This window comes from Desmodus rotundus, chromosome 5 (genome assembly GCF_022682495.2).
Source record: "Desmodus rotundus isolate HL8 chromosome 5, HLdesRot8A.1, whole genome shotgun sequence".
Classification (NCBI taxonomy): Eukaryota; Metazoa; Chordata; class Mammalia; order Chiroptera; family Phyllostomidae; genus Desmodus; species Desmodus rotundus.
Window position 1 is genome coordinate 80,423,640 of NC_071391.1, and position 13,410 is coordinate 80,437,049.

The following is a 13,410-nucleotide window of genomic DNA, read 5'->3' on the forward strand; positions in this document are numbered from 1 at the left end:
CACAGCCCCCCGAGTCCTTCCCTGTGAGCTTATTCCTGGTGACCAGAGCCTGTCTTAGGTTGATCCTCCCTTGAGGATTCTTACCCGTCATTGGCTAACTGGTCAAGCTCAGGGCCAAGCAGGGTGAAGTGGGCAGACATGGCACACCTGCCAGGGCGATAAGCTTTGTCTCCTTAGTGGCTTATGGTCCCAATTCTGACTCAGCCTTAACTATGGGAGGTTACAGCCTCTGAAACCAGGCAGGGCAGTTCCCAAAAGATTCTTAGATAATCTAAATAGATTCTTAGATAAATAAATTAGAAGGAGGAGAAAGGAAGAAAGGAAGGAAGGAAAGAAGAGAGGGAGGGAGGGAGGAAGGAAGGGAAGGAGGAAAGGAGGGAGGCAGAGAGGGAGGGAAGGGAAAAGAAAGAAAAATATCAATTAAATTTGGGAAAAATAAACCGGGGTAGCTTCTCTGTTCTTAGGTTCAGAAAAGAGACTAGAAATAAGGGAAATGAGTGGTTATTGAATATCTATCATGTGTTAGATATTAAAATTTAAAAATCTTTAATCTATAGCTATATCATCTATCTGATATAAGGGTACCTTAAAAAACTAGACATCAAAGCAAAATAAAAAATAATTCTATAAGTTATTTTTTGAATTCTCTTCAATGGCTTTAGACTATAGAAGTCTTACCACTTAACATGGCTGAGAACTCAAAGTCATGTACAGTTTCCTAGAGATATTTGATGCCAAAGTTAACTTTATTTTTTTAAGTTTTATTTTTCAATTCCAGTTGACATTTAATATTACTTTATTTTGGTTTTCATGTGTATAGCTTAGTGGTTAGACAATTACATAATTTACAAAGTGCTCCCCCTAATAACTCAAGAATTCAAGTGCCCACCTGGCATCATACATAGTTATTATAGTATCATTTACTATATTTCCTATGCCATATTTTTATATCCCTATGATTATTTTGTGACTACCAATTTGTACTTCTTAATTCCTTTACCCCTTCCACCCAGCCCCTCACCCCAACCCCTGGAACATCTGGTAACCACTAGTTTGTTTCCTGCATCTATGAGTCTGCTTCTATTTTGTTTGTTCATTTTTTTTTTTTTATAATTTCACACATATGTGAAATCATACAGTCTTTGTCTTTCTCTGTCTGACTAATTTCACTTAGCATAATCCCCTTTAGGTCCATCCCTGTTGTCGTAAATGGAAAGTTTTTATTTTTTGTCACCAAGTAATATTCCATTGTATATATGTATTATGTCTTCTTTCTATTGATAGGTACTTCGGTTGCTTTCATATCTTGGTTAATTTAAATAATGCTGCAATGAACATAGGGGTACATACATCTTTTCCAATTAGTATTTGGGGTTTCTTCAGATATGTACACAGAAGTGGAATTGCTGGGTCATAAGGCAATTCTATTTTTAATTATTTGAGGAACCTCCATACTGCTTTCCACAGTGGCTGTGTCAGTCTGCATTCCCACCAACAGTGCACAAGCATTGCTTTTTCTCCACAACCTCTCCAACAACTTGTTGTTTGTTGATTTATTAATGTTTGACAGGTGTGTGAGATGACATCTCATTGTGGTTTCAATTTACATTTCTCTGATGATTAGTGACGTTGAGCATCTTTTTTTCTTATGTCTATTGGCTATCTCTATGTCCTCTTTAGAGAAGTATCTGTTCAGGTCCTTTGCCCATTTTTTAATTGGGATATTTTTTGGACACTAAAATAAACTTTAAATGAGTGTTAAGCATTAATTAATTATATAATTCAGCTTTGAAGATAAATAATACTAAGTACAGCATATACATTTTTCTTGAGCATTTGGTTCTTTAAAAGCTGATCTTTGCTAGTAGATTTTAAAGTCTAAATAATAATGTTTTGAATAATATAAAAATTAGAAAAGCACTTACGTCTACTCTAATCAACCTACTAATGTTATGATGATCCTCCATCACCTAGTGGTATGATACATGAATTGCAAGGGACACAAAAAATTAAAAAAGGTTACAGAGATTACACATTAAAATGCTGATGGCCAGTGCCATGCGTCCCTTGCTTTCCACCTCTCTTTTGCTCCTGCCCAGTCACCACCCCTGACACAACCCAAGTTGATATCACACTGATTAGACTGTCTGCCATGGACCAGAACTTAGTTTTGAACAGAACTGACCACAGCTTTGTCATTTGCGCTTTTAATAGAACAGCTTCCAAAGTTGATTTCTTGGCCATTGAGGCAAAGGGAACCAAAATGGTTACTGCTCACACCTTGAAGGAGATGGTCTCCAAGCTGAAGAAGCCTTGGTGGATCATACTGCTTGTGAAGGCTGGTTAGGCTGTTGATGATTTTATTGAAAAATTGGTACCATTGTTGGACACTGGTGACATCATCATTGATAGATGCTGAATATCAGGATATCATAAGACAATGTCAAGGTCTCAAGACCAAGGCAATCTAGTTTGTAGGAAGCAGCATTAGTGGTGGAGAGGAAGAGCCCTAGTATGGCCCATCACTTATGCCTGGAGGCAACAAAGAAGCCTGGCCCCACATCAAGACAATCTTCCAGGGCATCGCTGCAAAAGTGGGAACTGGAGACCCCAACTGTGACTGGGTGGGAGACAAGGGAGCAGGATGCTTTGTGAAGATGGTGCACAATGGGATGGAGAATGGGGACATGCAGTGGATCTGTGAGTCTTACCACCTGATGAAATACGTCCTGGGCAGGGAGCTCAATGAGATGTCACAGGCATTTGGGGACTGGAATAAGGCAATGCTAGACTCATTCCTGATTGAAATCACAGTCAATATTCTCAGGTTCCAAGATAGTGACAGCATTCACCCACTGCCAAAGTCAGGGACAGTAAGGGGCAGAATGGCATGCGGAAATGGACTGCCATCTCAGCCCTGGAGTATGGTGTGCCATCACCCTTGTTGGACAATCAGTCTTTGCGCGATGCTTGTCATCTCTGAAGGACAAGAGATTTCAAGCTAGCAAAAAGCTGAAGAGTCCTCAAAAGATCCAGTTTAAAGGTGATTAAAAAAAATCATTTTTGGAGGACATTCGAAAGGCCCTCTATGCTTCCCATATCATATTTTATACTCAAGGCTTTATACTGCTAAGACTGGCAGCCACTGAAATTGTCTGGTCCCTCAAATATGATGGCATTGCCTTGATGTTGGTGGGGTGGGGAGCTGTATCATCAGAAGTGTATTCCTAGGAAAAGTAAAAGATGTATTTAATGTAACTCAGAACTTCAGAACCTACTTCTAAACAACTTCTTTAAGTCAGCTGTCAAAACCTGCCAGGACTGCCGGCAGCGGGCAACCCCAGGCCCTGCTTCACCACTGCTCTTTCCTTCTGTGACAGACACAGGCACGGCATGCTGCCAGCCAGCCTGCTCCAGGCTCATCGGGATGACTTTGGGACACACACCTATGAACTCTTAACCAAACCGACAGTAGTTAGTGGGGGAAAGTTTATCCACACTAACTGAACAGCATGGGGGCAGCATGTCATCTTCTTCATACAACACCTAATCGGACTTGTGTCACCCACCGTGACTCCACGGACAGGGACATTCCATTTGCCACACAACACTGCTTACACGCCCTTTGCCCTACTTTCTGTTCAGCTATTTTAAAATGAATTGTCATAAGAGACTCCTGAAAAAGTAAACCCAAGCTCACTTGTGGAGTATTTCTGTGAGAACCATCATGCCCTGTGCTCTTGGCTTCTGGGACTGATCAGGAATTGTCATATGCTCGACAGGAAGAGCCCACTCCTTGAAGCAGTCACTGTCCACATGTCTTGCAGATTAGGGACGCCCCTGAGTCTGCCCTGAGAGAGACATCACAAAGAAGGGAAGGAATCTTGTGGAAGCTTCTCAGACCAGATCTTTTGTATCATGCAGTTGAATTCCCTTCCCTATTTAATAAAAGCTACCTGATATTTCAAAAATGATAATAAATAAAATAAAATGTGCATAGTGCTTACTTATATCTGCATGGCACAATATTAGGTAATTTAAATTTATTTTTATTTATTTTGTTTACCTGTCTTTTATAATAATGATGCATTGCTTAGGTAAATAAAAAAAGAAAAGCATAACAACGGAAAGAAAGGGGCTTCTGGCCAAGATGGAGGCGTAAGTAGATACACTGCGCCTCCTCCCACAACCAAAAGGACAATAACAATTTAAAAACAAAAAACAACTAGAGCTGACAGAAAATCGAACCACACGGAAGTCTGACAACCAAGGAGATAAAGAAGAAATATTCATCCAGACAGGTAGGAGGGGAGGAGACGGGCAGCCGGGGCAGAGATAACTCCCGGCAATGTGGCTGGACCAAGAGAGGTGGTGGATTGTGGAACAAACGGGGCAGGCAGTGCAACCGCTAGCAGACCCCATGGCCCCACATTCGCACATAGATAAACCGGGAGGAACAGTGGGGGAGCGGAGCAGACTGAGCAACCCAGGGCTCCAGCTCCAGGAAATAAAGCCTCAAACCTCTGATTGAAAACACCCGTAGGGGTTGAGGCAGCAGCAGGGGAAACTCCCAGCCTCACAGAAGAGGTCGTTGGAGAGACCCACAGAGGCTTAGAGCATGCACAAACCCACCCACTCGGGAATCAGCACAAGAGGGGCCCAGTTTGATTGTGGGTAGAAGAGGGAGTGACAGAAATCTGGCAGAGAGTGGAGCAGGCGCCATTGCTCCCTCTCGGCCCCTCCCCCATGTACAGTGTCACAGCACAGCTACTGGCATTACCCTGCCCTGGTGAACACCTAAGGCTCCGCCCCTTTACATAACAGGCGTGCCAAGACAAAAAAACAAAATGGCCCAAACGAAAGAACAGATCAAAGCTCCAGAAATAATACAACTAAGCAACAAAGAGATAGCCAACCTATCAGATGCACAGTTCAAAACACTGGTAATTAGGATGCTCAGAATTGGTTGTTTGGTCAGAAATTAGATGAAAAAATGAAGGCTATGCTAAGAGAAACAAAGGAAAATGTACAGGGAACCAATAGTGATGGAAAGGAAACTGGGACTCAAATCAACACTATGGACCAGAAGGAAGAAAGAAACATCCAACCAGAAAAGAATGAAGCAACAAGAATTCAAAAAAATGAGGAGAGGCTTAGGAACCTCCAGGACATCTTGAAACGCTCCAACATCCGAATTATAGGGGTACCAGAAGGAGAAGAGGAAGAACAAAAAATTGAAAACCTATTTGAACAAATAATGAAGGAACTTCCCTAATCTGGCAAAGGAAATAGACTTCCAGGAAGTCCAGGAAACTCAGAGAGTCCCAAAGAAGCTGGACCCAAGGAGGAACACACCAAAGCACATCATAATTACATTACCCATGATTAAGCAGAAGGAGAGAATCTTAGAAGCAGCAAGAGAAAAGGACACAGTTACTTACAAAGGAGTTCCCATAAGACTGTCAGTTGATTTCTCAAAAGAGACCTTACAGGCAAGAAGGAGCTGGAAAGAAGTATTCCAAGTCATGAAAGACAAGGACCTACATCCAAGATTGCTCTATCCAGCAAACCTTTCATTTAGAATGGAAGGGCAGATTAAGTGCTTCTCAGATAAGGTCAAATTAAAGGAGTTCATCATCACCAAGCCCTTATTATATGGAATGTTAAAGGGATTTATCTAAGAAAAAGAATATAAAAAATAGGAACAGTAAAATGACAGCAAACTCACAGTTATTAACAACCACACCTAAAACAAAAACAAAAGCAAACTAAGCAAAGAACTAGAACAGGAACAGAACCACAGAAATGGAGATCACATGAAGGGTTATCAATAGGGGAGTGGGAGGGGGATAGAGGAGGGAAAGGTACAAAGAATAAATAGCATAAATGGTAGGTAAAAAAAAGACAGGGGGAGGGTAAGAATAGTGTAGGAAATGTAGAGCCAAAGAACTTATAAGTATGACCCATGGACATGAACTATAGGGGGGGGATGTGGGAGGGAGGGGGTGGGCAGGATGGAGTGGAGTGAAGGGGGGGAAATGGGACAACTGTAATAGCATAATCAATAAATATATTTTTTAAAAAGAACTGAAAGAAATAAATGGTACAGAGAGCCAATGGAAAGAGAAAAATGGCACCCAGCCTTATTCCTTCAGTGGTCTAGGGTTTTAACAAAAGGACTGAAAAAAAACTGCAAAAAAACCCCTGACATTAAAAAAAAAAGTGGGGAAGATTGAATGCAGGAGAACAGGAAAGAAGAAAACACAGAAAGATAAATCCAAATGTCTCAATAAACTACCCTGCTACACTAAGAAGTGGGCAGGAACAGAGACATCCCAATCTGACGGCACAGAGAAAGGAAATGACCAATGAGACAATTTAAAGCATTTTCTCATGAAACCTTTGATTTTACCTGGTATACATGCAGCAATGCATTGGTGTTTTTGTTTCAGGGAATTTAACGCCATGCCTTCAAGTGCAGCAAGTTCATCAGTGGCATACCACTCTTCTCTGTTTCTGCAAATATAGGAAACTCTTTTTCGCCACATGGCTTTTCCACATACCGTTCCATCTGGAAGAGTCTACTTTCCCATCCTCTTCCAGGTTTCCCCATGGCCATCTCTCAGTCCATCTCCATGTCTCATTATCCTGTCCACTTCTCTGAGCTCTTATGATTACCCTGCTCTCCTATCTGAAGCAGCTGCAGCCACAGCACTATATGCCCTATACACCCTGCACTGCCCCAAACTTTGCTCCCTTATTTTAACCCCTGCATCATGGCTTTCAGAGCTCCTAGCACAATTTGTAATGACATTATTTATTTCTTTGTCCACTTGTTTTGTCTCCCTCATTAGAATATAAAGTCCATGAGGGCAAGAACATGTCTGTCATCATCACAGTTATTTTTCCAGTAGATATATTGTTGGCACTCAACAAATATTTGGAAATAAATAAAGGGTCTCATGGCAACCTAGTACAGAAAACAAAGCAGGAATTATTATCCGCATTTCATACGTAAGGAAATCTCAGAGGTGCACCAACCGTTTGCCCTAAACCACACAATCAGGACCATGATAGGTCTCTTTAATCAGGTGTGAGACTGCCTTCTAGCTAGGGGACATTGGGCACTTTACCTAGTCTCTATGCCTCCATTTCCCCATAGGTAAAATAGGGAATATAATTGTCACTATTGCTATGAACTTTAAATTAAATAAGTCAGTATTGAAAAGCACTGGAGCAGCACCTGACCCAGGAAGCACAATGTGGATTGTCACTATTGCACTGACCTCTTCAGCTCAGAACTGTCTCAATGTTCTTTTTCTGCAGCATCCATTTTCAAAAGCATAAATGTCTTGCAGATCCTTTAATGGTATTTAAACTTTAAAATAAAGATTGTGATAAAAAGCACTTTAAAGCACCTTGGCCATGTGGCTCAGTTGGTTGAAGTGTCATCCCATCACCAAAAGTCTGTGGGTATGGCAGGCAACTGATTGATGTTTCTCTCTCACGTTGATGTCTCTCTCTCTCTCTCTCTCTCTTTCCCCCCCCTCTCTCATCTCTATCTCTGTTTCTCTCTCTTCCTTACAAGCATATCTTCTGGTGAGGATTTTTTTTAAAGCACATTAAAGCAAAGGTAATTTTAAAATATACTCTATTAAACTACAGTAAAGAGGTAGGTATCCACCACCTTTCTTCCCTCTCCCTCTCCCTGGGCCACCACCTGGAAATACCAGTCTAAGGTAACAAAAAGCCTTTGCTGGGTAGAGTGAATTTCAAAATGTCAGAGCCATAACCTGCTGAATGCACGATAATTTATGTCAATTATCCAATTTCGGAGAAACGGTAAAAGAATGAAAACTTCTGAAGATGAGTAAAAAGTAATGGAGGACAGGAAGCTTCTGGACAAAGGAACATTGTGAAATAGGACTTGAAGAGTTAGTAGAGAGTTTGGGGCCTCAATCAAGTGCTAAAAGTCATATCTGTCACTGCTGCCCCAATACCCCCCGAAAAATCCAGATACAAAGACTCTAAGGCATGAGCTGAACTGGGCTGGGCTAACAGCCCTTACAATTTTAACCTCTCTCTGATGCTTGAAATTTAATGGCCTTTAATTTTACATTTAGAGAGCAGGGCTTAAAATGTATTTCCTTTGGAAAAGGAAATCTATTGATATAATATCACGAAAAAAATATATATATGTATATATGATTCTAGATCACAGATCTTGATATGGCAATAGCACTGAATTCTTAATGTGCACATGATGGACTGCACTTGGGAGAAGTGGAAGGTTTTACAGCTCAGGATAAAGCAGCTCTGAAGGGGAGGCGGGTCATCAAAGGCAAATGGACATCTTACAATTTTGCATCTGGTTGACTGCTTACCAATCATAATCTAGGTCCCCTCTTGGTGCCAGTAAAAGGAGGCTTGTTTTATAAGCCTTCAAAATGCATTATGAACGTCAAATATCGCTAGAGGCCCAAACTAAGAAAAGGCTCTATTTTCTTTAGCCTTTATTTCTGAATTACAGGAGATGCCCTTTCTCTTCTTTTGGCAATACAGGCTTTGACCACTAGAGGGAGCATCCCCATCAGTTGTATCATAAATTAACCATAGGCCCACATTCTTGTGGCTGTGACCATAGATTATTGTTTTATACCAATTCCCTCAGAAGCATAAATCGAGCATTAATCTGATCGTCTCCCCTTCATGACTTGGAAGATACACTCTCCTGGCCCCAGGGTTTTAAGGATTGGGATACCTGTTCACCATAATATGAGTTCTCAGAGACCTGGTTTCCTTTAGCAGCCTATCTGCAAACTGTCTCCTAGGCAACAAGACTTCTACTTAGAATGAGAGATAAACTGAGAGAGTCCTCACAGGTAATTCCATTATAAAGCAGGTCAAAAGCATGATCTTCTCTTCCACTCCCCCCAAAATACTCATTTCCGAAAAAAAATCACCAGGTGGTAGCCTACATAGAACAGAAACCTGGGGAGAGTATTGGCCCAGCAATTTACAGTGAGGTCAAATTGCTGTTCTTGCTCAGTGCCAACTAAGACCCTGGTAGCAAGTGTGAGTAAAGCAGGAAGAAATTCATGAGACTGGTATCCGCAGCTAAAAAGGAAGAGCAAAACTGAATAAAACTTCTTTGGAAAAATGAAAAATTTCCAACTGACTTCTGTGAGAGGTTTTTTTAATCCTCTGAAGCATATTCTGATTCAAACAATCTTTCAAAGGTTTGTCCACAAATTTAGAAGGATGAACCAATGTTACGGGGTAGAGGGGAAGAAAGTTTTTAAAAACACCTGTGGGTGGTGGAAGAGAATTTCTATCTCTCCTGAAGTTTTAACATTTATGAATCTTAAATAAATATAAAATAATTTATGAATCATGCCCTTATTTCAAATTCATATTTCATTCATTCATTCAACAAAATTAAGTGTTTTCTATGTGCCAGAAACTGTTCTGGGGACTAAAAGGTATGTATGGAGCACAGGCACTCAGAACAGGATCAATGTTGCTTTTCTCTTCTTTTTACTTTGTTAAATTAAATGTTTTATTTTGAGATAATTGCAGATTCATATTCAATTGTAAGCAATAATACAGAGATCCCATGAACCCTTTACCCAGATCCCCCCAGTGGTAACATCTTGTGAAATCAGAGCACAATGCTGGCATTGATACCGTCATTTCCATCACCACTAGGATCTCTCGTGGTGCCCTTCTATAGCTGAATTCTATTTTTAAATATTTTTAGAGAATTTTCTATTCTGTTCATAGAAGTCTTAGAATCTCTTGCTTAGGAGCAAGGAAGAGAGTAGTTATATTTCAGCTTCTAACTTCTTAAATAAGCTGATCATGTTCACTTTGAAGACAAGAAATCCAAATTATTTTTATTTCTAACTTGCAAGAGCCAAACTTTGTTAAGCAGGGAATGGGTGGGGTGGATGCCTTTGCAGACTCCTAGGCATTAAAACTGAGAGAACATGCCCTGGCCAGGTGCTCAGTTGGTTTGAGCGTCACCCTATGTACCAAAAGGTTGTGGGTTCAATACCCAGTCAGGACACACACCTAGGTTGAGGGTTCAATCCTTGGTCAGAGTGCTTACAAGAGGCAACTGATCAATGTGTCTCTTTCTCTCTCTCCCTTTCCCTCTCTATCATCATTAAAATAGGAGCTATCAGCAATTCAGTTTGGCAATAGAGAAGTTAAATAAAATCACATGTTTACACACATGAGGTTTATGGGAATAACTACCCTGCTTAAACTTAGAATCCTGGACTGGACTTTGAAGGGTATCTAGTCCAATTCATACTGTATTGAGAGGAGACACACTGAGAAATAGGGAAGAAATTCTCTCAGGATCACAGAGATAGTAACAAAACCAGGACAAGGGCTCCCATCTCTGAGGCACCATGATATGTGAGCATTCAAAATCCAGAGTCACTTTCACCCATAGTAATTGATGGTGGAAATTGCTGGATTCACTACATGAACACACACAGCTCTTCTATAACTGGGGCAAACCAGCCAGCCACTAGCGACTGCAGAACTTTCCCATAGCTCTTTGCTGTCACTGGTAATTCCTTTTGTCAGTGACTTTCAGTTTTGTGCACTGCCAGCTGGTCATGACTGGTTTATCCTCTCTAACAAAATGTGTTGAATTTTGTTTTAAAGTCTCACGGTGGCATTTCTGAGCTAAAAATAAAATTATGTTGTATCATCTGACATTTTCAGATAATCAGCTATACTACTCCTCTCTTTCCTGAAAATAACAGAGGTCCCGGTAAGTGGATTTTAAAATTCTGTTCTTTGAACAGCCCAATGCAGAGAACAATAGAGTTGTATCCTAGTCACACTTCATTTCAGAGAATTCAACCCTGTAAATTCATTCATTATTCTCAATCCCAGAATGCAAGAGAAACAAAGACAGAGAGACAGAGAGAGACACGAGAGACAGACAGATAATAGAGAGAAAGAGACAGACTTTCATTTCCATCCCTTGCTTCAATGTTGGAAACAGACTCCAGCGAAATAACTGACTTTCCTTTATCTTCAAGAAATTCTCATTAGAGGTTATTTCCCCTTATTTCATGAGCTGCTAAAAAATATAGAAACAAATGTGTATATACCAATTAGCTTGAGAGTATTTGTGTGTTACAAGAGTAGGGTGCATTTTAAATGTGACCTTACACTTGGTTTCATTTTACTTTTCTCTATCCATATTCTTTACCTTGACTTATACACCTATTTTTACATTTTATTTTACATAATTATTTTCTCAACCCCGTTTATAAAGAAGACCAAGATATTAACCAATCAATGCATTTGCTCTATTAGTTTCAGCCAACATTTTATCTACTCCACTTCAAATTATTTACCCAAATTATATCTACAACACAAAATGAAGTGGACAGAAAGCAAATAAAGGGAAAAAAACCACTACTGAGGATAAAAAAATCTTTGATCTAGTAACTTTTATATTAAATTTTGCAGACTGTGAAAATGGATGACAACAGGAAACATGTTTCATTGGTGCATTTTTCACTCTGTCCATGTGGATATGAAGTGAATTTAAAGTTGTAATAAAACTTGAGTGAAACAAGTATGAGATTTAACCTCTTAAAGATCAGGGCACACATCTTCTTTTAGCGGCTTCACCCCAATAAAACAACCACAATAACTATTTTTACAGTGAAATGCATTAATGTGTTGCATTCTCTACAAAAACAAAAACCTTAAAGAACTCAAATAAGAATACTCACCTGAAATAAGAATACAGTTGACCCTTGAACACCGCAGGGGGTTAGTGGCTCTGACCCCACGCAGTAGAAAATCCAGGTTTAACTTTGGACTCCACAGTCAGCCCTTTGCATTCACAGATTCAACCAACTGTGGATTCAACCAACTGTGGACTGTAAACAGTATTTTTGATCCAAAGCTGGGAAACTGGTTGGGAAATCACAGCTGCGAATTCAAAAGTACTGCTTTTGATATGTGGTTGGTTGAAGCTGCAGATGCAAAACTCCAGGATATAAAAGAACGACCATATTTATTGAAAAAAAATTTACCTGTTTGTAGACCCGTGCAGTTCAAACCCATGTTGTGCAAGGGTCAACTGTAGTTATTTGAAAACCTGTAGCAACACAAATTTAAAAAAGCCCTTTTGTTCTTGTCAAATTGTAAAATAAATAGGCCCCGTTCCTTTGTGTCTTGCACACAATCTAGGAGCTCCTGGAAAGCATTTGTGCTAAAATAAATAAGATTATGAAGATTGTAAGTCAGAGTACCTAACAATCTCTCTCTTTTGTGATTCTTCACTTTAAAATTACAAGTTCTAATTCATTGAAGATTACAATTAACTTGTAACATTTTTTTAATGCCTATAAAAATTTGGGTTTTCCTAATCAAGAAAGTGAACAGGTATCTTAGTAAAAGAGGTCCTGAGGAAGGCTACAAGCATTATACTATGCTTTGTTCAGTGGGCTCAGAATAGCTTATAATATATTATCATAAAAACAGATTGTCATCAATAGCATAATTGCTACATGAATAATCTCAGAACAAGTGAGACCGTCCAAGTCTTTTTTTTATTGTTAGCAATCATTATGGTCACCACATAAAACCGCATTCTGGGATTTTTTTTACAAGACACAGCTTTCTCTACTTTATATTTCTTGGTATCAACATCAGACCTCTAAAAGATGAAAGAAATGGCTATTCTGGCTATAGACATAATACCGCACCATGGCTTATGCAGTAAATGAAAGGAAAAGTTGCACATGCAATGAAATATTGTTGAACTAATCCTCATTACCATCATAATATTTGGCACTGAAATTTAATAACTCTTTCTGCATGTTGATACCAAAAAGCATTTTAAAATTAATTAAACCCCCACAATAATATTGGATAAAAGGGATACCGTTAACCCAGGTTTTACAAATGAGAAACAGAGTTATTGAGATTAAGAAAGTGATCTGGGCAGATTTAAAAAATTATTCCTAATACCACAATATGTCACTGATAAAACGGAAATAGGCATAGACGCCCACCACACTGTTGCACTTGGTACTGCCTTATAATGGAACAGAAGCCAGGGAGTGGGGGCCCCTGGTGGCCACGGATGTTCTCACTCTTCTGCCCTGCGTTCCCTCAGCACTAATGAAGTCAAGATTAATTTGCAATACATGGTTTTAAAAATGAAAAGCTTTCTTCAACTCCTTTAGGGCAGAAACCAGTTCTTTCATTTACTCCAAATTTCTGCATATTTCTCTGGCTCAGATTCATGAAAAGTACAGGTAAAAGAAGAGTTCCTGGGTTGGGCAAAGTTAAATAGGCTCCTTTACTTCAAGATATCTCAGAGCCCTTACTATGCTAACATACATTGCACAGCTCCAAGAAGGG

General features: G+C 39.7%; 1 pseudogene; it reads left to right on the forward strand.

The window, feature by feature from the left end:
• Positions 1–2,131: 2,131 nt before the first annotated feature.
• On the forward strand, positions 2,132–3,550 carry LOC112314257 (6-phosphogluconate dehydrogenase, decarboxylating pseudogene; annotated as a pseudogene).
• The last annotated feature ends 9,860 nt before the right edge of the window (positions 3,551–13,410 follow it).